At 37.3% G+C, this 11,530-nt stretch overlaps 1 long non-coding RNA gene across 1 annotated transcript; it reads right to left on the bottom strand.

Annotated features, from left to right (window-relative positions):
- Positions 1–1,094: 1,094 nt before the first annotated feature.
- Positions 1,095–1,973, bottom strand: LOC131691116 (uncharacterized). The gene is made up of 3 exons (XR_009305709.1): positions 1,672–1,973; positions 1,478–1,577; positions 1,095–1,421 (listed from the first exon to the last, which is right to left on the bottom strand). It is a non-coding gene; the product is annotated as an uncharacterized LOC131691116 (long non-coding RNA).
- Between the last annotated feature and the right edge of the window lie 9,557 nt (positions 1,974–11,530).

Below are 11,530 nucleotides of genomic sequence, written 5' to 3'. Positions count from 1 at the left end.
TGAGAAACAGTTCCAATCATTATTGAATGAATTTACATACTGATTACGCAATCAAATTCTTTGAATTACTTAGATGTGTGCATACCCTAATATTCGAACTCAGTTTAGTTTATCTCAGTACAGCAATACTAGTTAAGTAAAATTTACACCTTTTCGATCCGATTCAGTGACGGTTCGGTACCATGCACGGACGCCAATATTCTTTCATGCAATTCAAATGCGAGCATTCACACTTGTCCTCGACGGTGCCGTGCCGGACAAGTGTGAGTGAACCGGCACTGAAACGGAAAAAACTTCAACTGAAAACAAACTGAGAGCGCAAAATTGCAATATGGGCTTTCATTCGAAACTAGTTTTATTCAAAGGCCTTAGTATAAAGGTACACAAAGAGTGTGCAGAGAGTGAAGCCAAAAAACGTCTACCTATCGAGCAAAATTAGAATCCAGCTTTGCTGCAGAGGTATCAGAGATGGATTCCAATTGTGCTAGATAGGTAAACTTTTTTGACTTCACTCTTTGCGCAACTGGTCTCTATAAACTGTGGATTTATTAAGATTAGTTCTGCCATTGCACACACATATATACACAGACATTGTCCCAATTCGTCGAACTGAATCGATTGGTATAAGACCATATCGCATTGATAGGTGGATATAATAGATTTCTAATGCTCAACGGTTCTTACAGTAATACTATCACGAGCTATGAAACTATTTTAAATACTGCTTTTAGTTGATATCGATACTATTCTAGTAGTTCTAAGAAGCAGCAAACCATCCACATTCAAAGGATAAAGTTTTACCACGAAAGAAGGTAGCTTGGCAATATTAACAGTAAGGATTCATGTCATAGCTAGGTGACTGCGCTTAGCCGGAACAATGATCGGATGATCGCCGCCGAAAATCATTTGAGGGATGGCTTTAAGGATCATCGTTAGGTGAGGAGACGAATTTGAGTGGACGGGTGATTCGCTTGCACTTTAAAGATTAATAAAATGCTCCAGGATTCTGCCGCATTCAAAACATCAAAACTCGACACATGTACCAACAGAATCTACCGGAAATTCGGTAATCTGAATCTGACAAATATCAGCACCATGTTTATTTGTCTGAATTGAAACTAAAAGCGCACTGTTCGTCATATAAAACCAGCCGTCCATCATCCCATTCCTCGAAGGGTGTTTATTTATACTGGCACAGTTCATCCACGATCAGTCTGGTTCTGGACACCTAATTTATCCGGACTCCATAGGCGAGTGACACTGAATTCTTGGCGAAATTTGATTTGCTTGGATGTAACTTCAGCTGATGAAATTGACGGAGTCTGCTGATTTGAGTCGAACTTGTGGAACTGTGCGGCTTCCATCATGCTTTGAATACGGATGAATTGGTAGTTGGTACCACATCCCCGTAAAGATTTTGCCTACGAAAAATGAGGAATATTTGGTATAAAAAGAAATTCTTAATTAATTTACTTACCCAGAGATAAAATTGACGTCATGATGAGAAAAAAGCAGATACATGACAGCCGGGGATGCAGGACCGGCTAGTGCAAGTCTTTTGTAGAAATACAACTATTCTGGAAATTTTCATAAATGTGCATATTTTCATAAGAAACGCAGTGGGATAATATTTTAAACAATTACAAATTTCAAAGGGTGGATGAAACTTACTGTTAGAGTCTTTGTCCTTCGAAATATCTATAATATTCAAGATGATCAATAAATCTATGATATTACAGATAATCTGTACATGTGGCATCACTGGTACAGGTTAATTTTAGTTTCTCTTTACCGCTCAGCAGCGAGAGGATCAGATGTGTCGCACCTCTCCAACATGAAATGATGCATCCGAAGTTTTGTATCACAACAGAGCAAAAACTTTCTCTTTCGCTCACGGGAAAAATTACGGCGGCCATGTTTAACTCAACAATTTGGTCATCGATGACCAATTGTTGAGCAATGTTGAATTTCGAAACACGCCTATATTTAAATAGGATGCAAGAAACCTGCTTGCAGGAATTCAAATAAAGCAGGTCAGAGTAAACGTAGGTACTCCGAGAAAATTTGCTCGGTTTTCACTTACACATCAACCTTTTGATTTGCTGGAAGCAGATTTCTCGCATATCACATTCTAATGTCAGCTTCAGTTCAAGCTCAATACCAGCACCACTTCAGATTCGTGCCATCACTACTGTCTAACTCAACGTATACTTGCTGTTTACCGAGATTCATCGCGCGGTTAAAATATTTTACCTTGCTGCCATGTAAAAAAATCTGTACCAATCTGTACTTTTTTACAAAAATCTGTAATCTGTACCGTACAGAATCTGTACCAAAAATGGTTAAAAAATCTGTACCTTTCTAGATAAATCTGTACTTGTAGCATCACTGGGCGGGGGCATGCCGTCGGCTGAAATAAATTCCCATTCTCACAACATGTGGTCGGCACCCAGACATGCTATCTCTTTCGCTTCTTTTACCTGTTGTATAAGCTTCTTTCAAGAATGCGTGTACCACCGTCAACGAAGTTTTGGCGTCAGTGTGCTCTTGGGCTCGCATCTGGTAGGATGGTTGCTAATTGATGCGCGCAGTTGTATGATAAATAGGGCATTCATGTTTTCATTGCGCTCAAATACAGTTTTTCACTATTCTCGGGTTATTTTTGCTATTATCAGTTTCTCGGTGATGGTTTGGCCGATTATCACAAATGCCTCAAATTAAAGGTATGTTTTCCTGCTACAAAATTTCGTACGGATTCGTTGTATGGTTCCGGAAACATAAACTGTTAATCGTCCGGTCACATGAAATTCCCATAGAAGAAGGAACTAAAAAATTCTAAGAAATCGAATTTGAATTTGGGATGACAAATATCTTTAAAATGCATGAAACATCGAGATTTTAACCAACCATTTTTGGTGTTAAGATCATATGGGCATCCTTCCTATACATTATGCGAACATTATCCTGTTTCTCCTACCAGCTGATCAAGACGACCAAACTCAAACCGCTGATTACTGGTTCAAGTTATCGATTTGGTCTTTTCTTTTACAAAATTTTAGAACTCGAATATTGATTTCTTGTATATAGTCGTCATGTCATGTATAATGAAAATGCATTACACTCAGGTTTTTTTACACGGGGGATACGTACCGCGTTAATTGGAAAAGCCGCGGTAATTAGAAAATCCTCGTAAAAAAACCGCGTTAATTCGAAAGTTCGCCTAAAAAAACTCAACACAAGAATATTTTTAAAAGTTTTTTTTTGCACGGATTTCGCAATTAATACGGTTTTTGCAAAAATAAGTCCTTTTGAATACAAAAGACAGACTTTTCCTACAAAAATGCTGAGTTCTTTTAAATCCAAAGAACTTAGAAGAATTTTGGCAGTTTTTTTGCGCGGATTTCGCAATTATCTCGTTTTTTGAAAAAAAAAAAAATATGCCTAGTCCTTTTGAATGCAACAGACTTAGAAGATTTTCGGATAGATGGAAGAAGCGGGTCTGGACTCCTTATGTCCCGCACCTCAACAATATGGGTTTTTTTTTTAATGGACTTGACGAGTAGGTGCCAGAAATTGAGATGGCGACATCCGGTTTAGCGAAATTCTCTACAACCCATGCAATATGGGTATTGTCGGAATAGTCTTGACGAGTAGGTGCCAGAAATTGGTTTTTGGTGTCATTTTGAAATCCAAGATGGCGACTTCCGGTTTAGCGAAATTCTCTACAACCCATGCAATATGGGTATTGTCGGAATAGTCTTGACGAGTAGGTGCCAGAAATGTATGTTTGACGGCATTTTGAAATCCAAAATGGCGACTTCCGGTTTGGCGAAATTCGTTATAACCCAATAAATATGTGTATTTTCGGAATGGTCTTGAAGAGTAGGTGCCAGAAATTGATATTTGACGCTATTTTGAAATCCAAGATGGCAACTTCCGGTTTAGCGAAATTCGCTGTAACCCAATCAATGCAAAATAAAATTGCAATTTGAATTGGACGACCCGATTATGGGTAATGAGCCAAGGTTTTCAATGTCTACACTTCATCAGCCGTAAATACACAGGAGAGTGATAAAACGGGCCTTTACTGTTCTGGTATCATTTATTTTCAGCAACACATGGATTGTCTCTATCATCACAATATTATCCCTTTGATTTCATTACTCATTATATGGACTATATTGTTTTATATTACTCGATAACATAATTAAATTCATGGCATTCATTATATTATTTGCATGTTGTTGTATGATATTCATTATGAATCATAATTTTCATTACATACATTATCCTGATAACATATAATGCTGTAAACACACTATATAACAATTGAATACTGGGAAGGGATGGGAGCAACAGGGTATCATACGAATTGAGGACTGGACGAGGGAACGTGGATAGCCAGCCCAAGTCACTTGAAGGAAACTTGTTTTCTTCAGAAGGTCTTATATGAGTTTGACGCACCCTTCTCAAAACAAACCATCAGGTGGGTAAAGCATGTATAGCGAAATTGTTTACCTTTTGACTGGAATATTATTGTTGGAAGGGACTCTTTTCCTCCTTTTTCCCCAGCGGGGTGTGCGTAAGTGTCTCTGCTTACGGGCCCGTCCAACCCTATTTGATTTCCCTTTAGTAACAGCAATAATATGAAGGTTTCACGATAAACTATTTCGGGGCTACTGTAAGTCTACCCGCATTCACTGGAAAAACCTTGAGCTGATGGTGGCTTCAAATTACATCATCATCACATCATCATTCGCTGTAACCCAATCAATATAGGTATTTTCGGAATGGTGTTAACGAGTAGGTGCCAGGAATAAATAAATAAATAAATCAGCATCTTCAGCCCAAGGTTGTCCATGAAAAATTGATTTTGGAAGCCATTTTGAAATCCAAGTTGGTGATTTCCGGCTTAGCGAGATTCTCTACAACTTAACCAATATGAATATTTTCGGAATGGTTTTTGACGAGCAGGAGACAAATGTCGATGTTTGACGTCATTTTGAAATTCTAGATGGTGACTTCCGGTTAACCGAAATTCCTGAATGGAAAATCTGGGCGATCATCTAAAACATCCTCGAATATAAGATCTAATCATAAACCAGCGAAATGTAAAATATTTTTATGTGTGCATCCTGAAGAGTGCGGTGAGAATTGAAATGAGAGAAGAAAGAGATGTATGTAATGTGAGTTGGGGGTTTTAATTGATTCAAATTAAACATATTGCTAAAATTCAAGTAAATTCAACTGCTTAATTAAAGCTATTTGTACATCCCATACTGATTGGGTTATAGCGAATTTCGCTAAACCGGAAGTCGCTATCTTAGATTTAAAAATGGCGTCAAAATCAATTTCTGGTACCTACTTCAAGACCATTCCGAAAATATCCATATTGTTGAGGTGCGGGCCATAAGGAATCTTCCAGACCCGCGTCTTCCCGCTTTCTGAAAATCTTCTAAGTCCTTTGCATTCAAAAGGAATATTTTTTTGAAAAAAACCGTGTTAATTTCGAAATCCACGCAAAACATAAACTGCCAAAATTCTTCTAAGTTCTTTGCAGTTCAAAGGACTTACAATTTTTTTCCAGAAAAACATCTAAGTCTTTTGCATTAAAAAAAGGAAATTTATTCATTTCAACTACCATCAAAGGCATTTTGAACATCATTCTTCATTAGATGCACAATATATGTAGGGTGATGAGCCTATTTGCACCATGTTTCTATTATCACCCTACCCATTTGAAGCCGTTGGTTAGAGCAGTGTCTGCCATCTTTGTTCAACGCATTGAGTCAAATGGTGGCGCAACAATAGGGGCACTCGATTCGAGTTTTCATTGTGCTCAAACATGAGAATTTTACTGTTTTCAACGCATTTGTGTTATTATATTGGTTTTTAACAACGAAGCAAAGCGGTTCATGTCAATTTTTACGCATTCCATTGATTGTAAGGCAAGAAATTACCGAATTAGTGAGGCACCTTGCTTAGTATGGTGAAAATAGGCTCATCACCCTACCTATGTGAAAAACTGGTGCGAGTATTACGTACTACTATTGCACTGGCGGATCGCATTCATTGCAATTGAGTGAGTTTCAGGCAACCTATATATAAACTAAAGATTAGGACAAATCAGACTTAAGTCCACGCTGGCACGTAGCCAGAGGGAAGGAGGGGGAGTCTAAAGGGTAACTCCGCTCCCCCACCACATTTTCGGGAATAATGATAAATGATCACAAATAAAAAAAAATATTTCCAAACAAGCGTGTTTTCAAATTGATGTGATAATGATATAGAATAAATAGTAGATTGAGCATTGGCAAAATCAAATTCTTACATTGGCGATCCTGCCGGTTATTGTAAAAAGAATCCAGTTAGAATCCCCCACGCGGTTAAATCAAGTAAGGAAAGAGTGAAAGCGTGTTTGGCTTCCCAAAAACAATATGGCGACTCGAAAGAAAAAATAATTGTGAAAGCGTGTAAACCACGTGCCTTTTCATACTAGCAAAATTGCTGCTTGGTCGCCTGTCATGAAAAATGGCTGCTTTGTAGCCCGCAAAGAAAAAACTCAGCAGCCGCATGCATATATTAGTTTTGTTCCAGTACCAGGAGAAACTGGAAGTACTCCAGAGCAAACAGGGAGAAAATCGTTCCTGTACTATCTTCTATTCTTTTTTCTTCTTCTGGTGGCAAACCGGAGTGAAAAGGAGCAAGAATTTTTTGCTCCGGAGCAACAGGGAGTAACTTCCATGTACTGGAACAAACCTATTATATTTCGCAAAAATCGACTTAAGGGCCATCCATATATCACGTGGACAATTTAGGAAAGGGTAGAGGTCACGAGAAAGTCCATGCTTGTCCATTGGGATGGAGGTGGGGGTATGGGTAATGTCCACGTCGTCATATTTTTGGCTTTTATATAAAAATGAAACAAATTTGTATTGTCATTGGTGTGAGCGGTTATATTCAAATTTTTTCAAGATTTTTAAATAGTCCAAGTGCTCATAACAGCATAGTATATGCGTGTGCATCACGTGTGAAAATTGAAAACATCTATGAATACTATCATCGAAAAAATCATAAGAACTCGCACGAAAAAGAAACAGAATTTTTTACCTAGGGCAACTGCTCCCTAATTCATCTTAGCACCTCTATTCATCTCACCCATTTGAACACATTAGTTAGAGCAGTATCTGCTATCTCTATTCAACGCATTAGCTCAAATGGTAGGATGAATAAGGGTACGTTGTGCTCGACTTTTCGCTTCGCTCAAACGCGAGTATTTTACATTTCCCAGGAAATTTTTTTAAACTGTACTGCTTCTTAGGAACGAAGCAAAGATGATGATACCTATTTAAGCGCAATCCACTAACTCTAAGTTGAGTTATCAACGAAATAGTGTGATATCCTGACTAATGAGATGAATAAGGGCTCGTCTACCCTAAATCACTTGATGCAATCATCTGTAACATGGTCTAATCACATTAATTTTGGATTTCATAGCTAGAGGTTGAAATTACGAACCAATTCAAGAATTCAAAGGTTATTTGTGATGAATCTTTGAAATGTAAATATAAAATATCATAAGTCGTTGAGATTTGAACGATTTTCATAAGGTTTGCTTCATATTAGTCTTCCACATGGGAAAATTTTCTAAATCCCATTTTTATGAAACTACCCATTTTTTGAAAGTCCACATGGACACCGTAGGGAGGGGTAGGGGTTTATGAATCGTCCGCACTTGTCCACGAGGGGGTCAGAAAAGAGGGGTTTTTGTCCACGTGGTAAATAAACGGCCCCTTACAGTACGCCACATCGCAATTGAATAAAAAAGCTCGCGCATAAATATCAGCAAAAATACCTTGCCGCAATGAAAACTAGGCGTGACGGTTCGGGACAACCACATTGTATTCAAATCACAAAACAAATAGTTTTCCTTTTGTTCTAACATAATAACATCGCATAATTGCATATAATCAATCGTAAGACTAAAACAAAATGGCCGCCAGCATAAAATATTACCGCTACAAAGCTTGGCATGGCAGATCGGGACGATCGCATTGTATTCAGCTAAATGCCTTGAGCAACACGATTTTTTAGCCATTAATGCATTGCTCGTATATGCACACCAGCGTTAGCAACGACGAGCCAAACCAGCAACCTCGACCGGCCATCTTTTTGCTTACGATCGCCTCACAGGTAAGACGTGCTCCTGTTGCACTCATTCAAGTGTAATACCGTGATGGTATTTTTTTAAGCAATGCAATCAAATTCTCAAATTTTGGTCTACGTGGTTTATGAATGGCCCCTTGTCTCTCTGGTCGTGACAATTTGGTGTATATAGTGCTACCCAGCGATGAAAACACGACCCATGGGCTTTTCCCATGTAAATTATCAAAAACGGTTCACCAGAAGTTGCCATCTTGGTTTTCAGAATTGCGTCCAAAATCGATCTCTGGTATCTACTCGTAAAGCCTGTTCCGAAAATACCCATATTGATTAGGTTAGAGAGAATTAAGCATTTGCCACAAAAATGGGGTAAAATAAATAAAAACAATTGTGGCGAACGTTTCAGTGGCATTCAATTTTTGAACCACAATATAAAATTAATTCACTTCGTAAATATTCTATGGGCATACTTTTTCGATCGATCTGCTTCTTTCTATAACACTCAGCAAATGATCAAAAAACTTTTAGGCAGGTTTTCACTTGTTCAACAAATATTTTGGTTGTAGTACAGAACCTACGAATCAATTGTCGACAACCGACCAGTGATGGCAACCGACCACTTTCCCCTATCCCATAGCATAGCACTTTCCCCTACCTACTACGAAACTATATGAAGTGAAACAACGAGAAAAATGTTAACCTTCGTTAGGTGTAACATTTTTGTAACAAATAATTCAAAATTATTTTAAGCCATATTTAAATGTTTTTGAAACCAAATTGTTTGTTAGAAATTCAGAGTTTGGTAAATAATGTCTTTGAGGCGGTTGGCCAACACGAATCGGTGCCGAAGTGGATCATGTGTGGCCTCAATAATACTGTACAAAGATAATGTGGTCAATCGATAAAACTGATTCAAAACCTTTATAATAATTTTTAAAGCATGTAGAAAATCACAACTAAAATAAGATTGAAACTTCATGAATCCAGTACTAAAACTCAGAGTTTTTTTTTCGGAAGCATTTTTAGTAGATTTACTGATATTAATATATACTGGTGACTGGATTAGGGTCCGTATAAGTTCTAGAATATGAATTAACCAATTTTACACAAACTCGAATTCAAATTCCAATTAGTTCCAATTAAAGTTAAAAAAATCCTTTCTACAAAAACAACACCGCATTTAATGTAAAATTTGTGAATTTTACATTCATCAAGCAGTGAGCTGGCTTATTTTTTGTTCTGGAACCCTGTGGACTCTCGAAAGTATTTTCAAAATAGCATTGCAACTATTGCGCTTTTTATCTGTTCTACCTAAACAACTTCAAGGTACCGAAGAGGGGCAGTAAAGCAGTTTTTGCATGTCGCTAAATATTGTATTTAAACACTAAAGTGTGTTTTTAACTACGCAAGAGACCTCAATATATTTTACATTCTCGTGTTCGATGATTTTTTTAAGACGGGTCAGAAAACGTAGAAAAACATCTATGGTCCCTTAATTGATTGGTATACACCAGCAACATTGAACGTATTATTGTTTGAATTATTTTCCAACAGTAAATATGCTGTTTGTTTAGGCTTATGTGCTTTTCTGATCTAACAGGTAGGGTGATAATAGAAACAAGGAGAAAATCTGCTCATTACCTTATATTTTCATAAAAATATACAGGCATTCTCACTTTTCCGCAACTTTTTATATTACTTTTTATATTACTGAAAATCAGTAAATTGAAGTCACGTTGCTGAACTATCAATTGAAAAAATTAACTGACCGTTCAGCTGTGCGGAAAACACCGAACTGAAGATGAGATATTTAAATTTTGAATCTTCAAAAGCGCGAACAATTTTGAAGAAACTACTTACCACCGAATCAAACTTAAATTATAAATGCTAATAACAGTTTTGGTTTCATCTCAATTAATGTCTGAAGCATTAAGACGAGTAGTAGTAGACCCAACACGAAAAACACTCAAATATAATTAGCTGTAGGAAGCTAAAAAAATGCATTTAAAGTATAGTCCATAAAAAAAGAGTATTCTGATTGCAATTGAAAAGCGAGATATTGAACTTGTTCTTTGTTTATTGTCTTATTTTCAGAGTGCGCAACTAGTGTTTAGGATAAGCAATTTGTTAACTAAAATGTACATAAGATGCGCATAAGTTGCCCAGGCCGAAATAGGAAAAAACGACAGGCGCAATTCCAATCAGTTTCTAAACTGCTCACTGGACTGACACGCAGAAGTGAAACTTATTCACCAGCAATTCAATACTAGCGCATGCCAAATAACTGGTGTATTGGTATGTGTACTTTAAAAACCTCTTTCCTCTCGATGCCGTTTGTTGACCAAATCATCGGCCCTCACCGTACGATGGATTGTTGAGCTGTCTGATGTGATGATCTCTCTCGCGCAACATAATCAAGCTTTGTTTATGTTGCACACTGGTGTCACAGAGCGTCGCTTTACTCTCCCGCAACAAAAAGTCGTCAAAATACCGATGAGTTGCTGGTGGATTTTAGAACGTGCCTATTGAGTTAAACATGGCCGCCGTGATTTTTTTCGGTGAGCAAAAGAGAACGTTTTGCTCTGTTGTGATACAAACCTTCGGATGCAACATTGCACGTTGGAGAGCTGCGACACCCATTCCCCTCTCGCTGCTGAGCGGCAAAGAGAAACTAAAATTAGCTGGTACCAGTGATGCCACATTTTATATTATATACTGGGAATAACTACTACTTTTTCAGAAAATTTGTACCGAAATTTACAGCAATAAATTAATGCAAACGTTTTCTAGTTGAATAATATTTGGTTAATTTGGGTGTTTTATACATCAACCTTTCCAATCTCGCTTTATTTTTCCGTCAGTAATAAATAAAAAAACACTGAGTTCTTAGTGCAAAAATCATTTATTCTATTGTTAAGGTTTCAATAATAAGTTCATTCGCCAGCAAATCATTTGTTTGGAATAGTCAAATTACAAAACATATTTGTATTACACACCAAAGAAAAACAATTTCCGTAAATTTATATATCCTTTATACACCTTCTCAATATTACTAGGTATTAGAAATGTCAAATAAAACTATTGTTTTACTACTTTATTTCCAAAAATATGTACCATGCTGTAGTTTCATTAGACATCATTTTAATCTGTACCTATACAATTAAAATAATCTGCAGCTTTATAGAAAAGTCTGTACTTTTGGTAGCACTGCGCGGTACGCATACATATGATCTCATTCGTTCTTGGCATGATGGTGGGGCATGCAGTTGGCTGAAATAAATTCCCATTCTCACAACACGTGGTCGGCACCCAGACATGCTATCTCTTTCGCTTCTTTTACCTGTTGTATAAGCTTCTTTCAAGAATG

This window comes from Topomyia yanbarensis, chromosome 3 (genome assembly GCF_030247195.1).
Source record: "Topomyia yanbarensis strain Yona2022 chromosome 3, ASM3024719v1, whole genome shotgun sequence".
NCBI lineage: Eukaryota > Metazoa > Arthropoda > Insecta > Diptera > Culicidae > Topomyia > Topomyia yanbarensis.
This window is presented reverse-complemented; position numbering and strand designations above follow the sequence as displayed.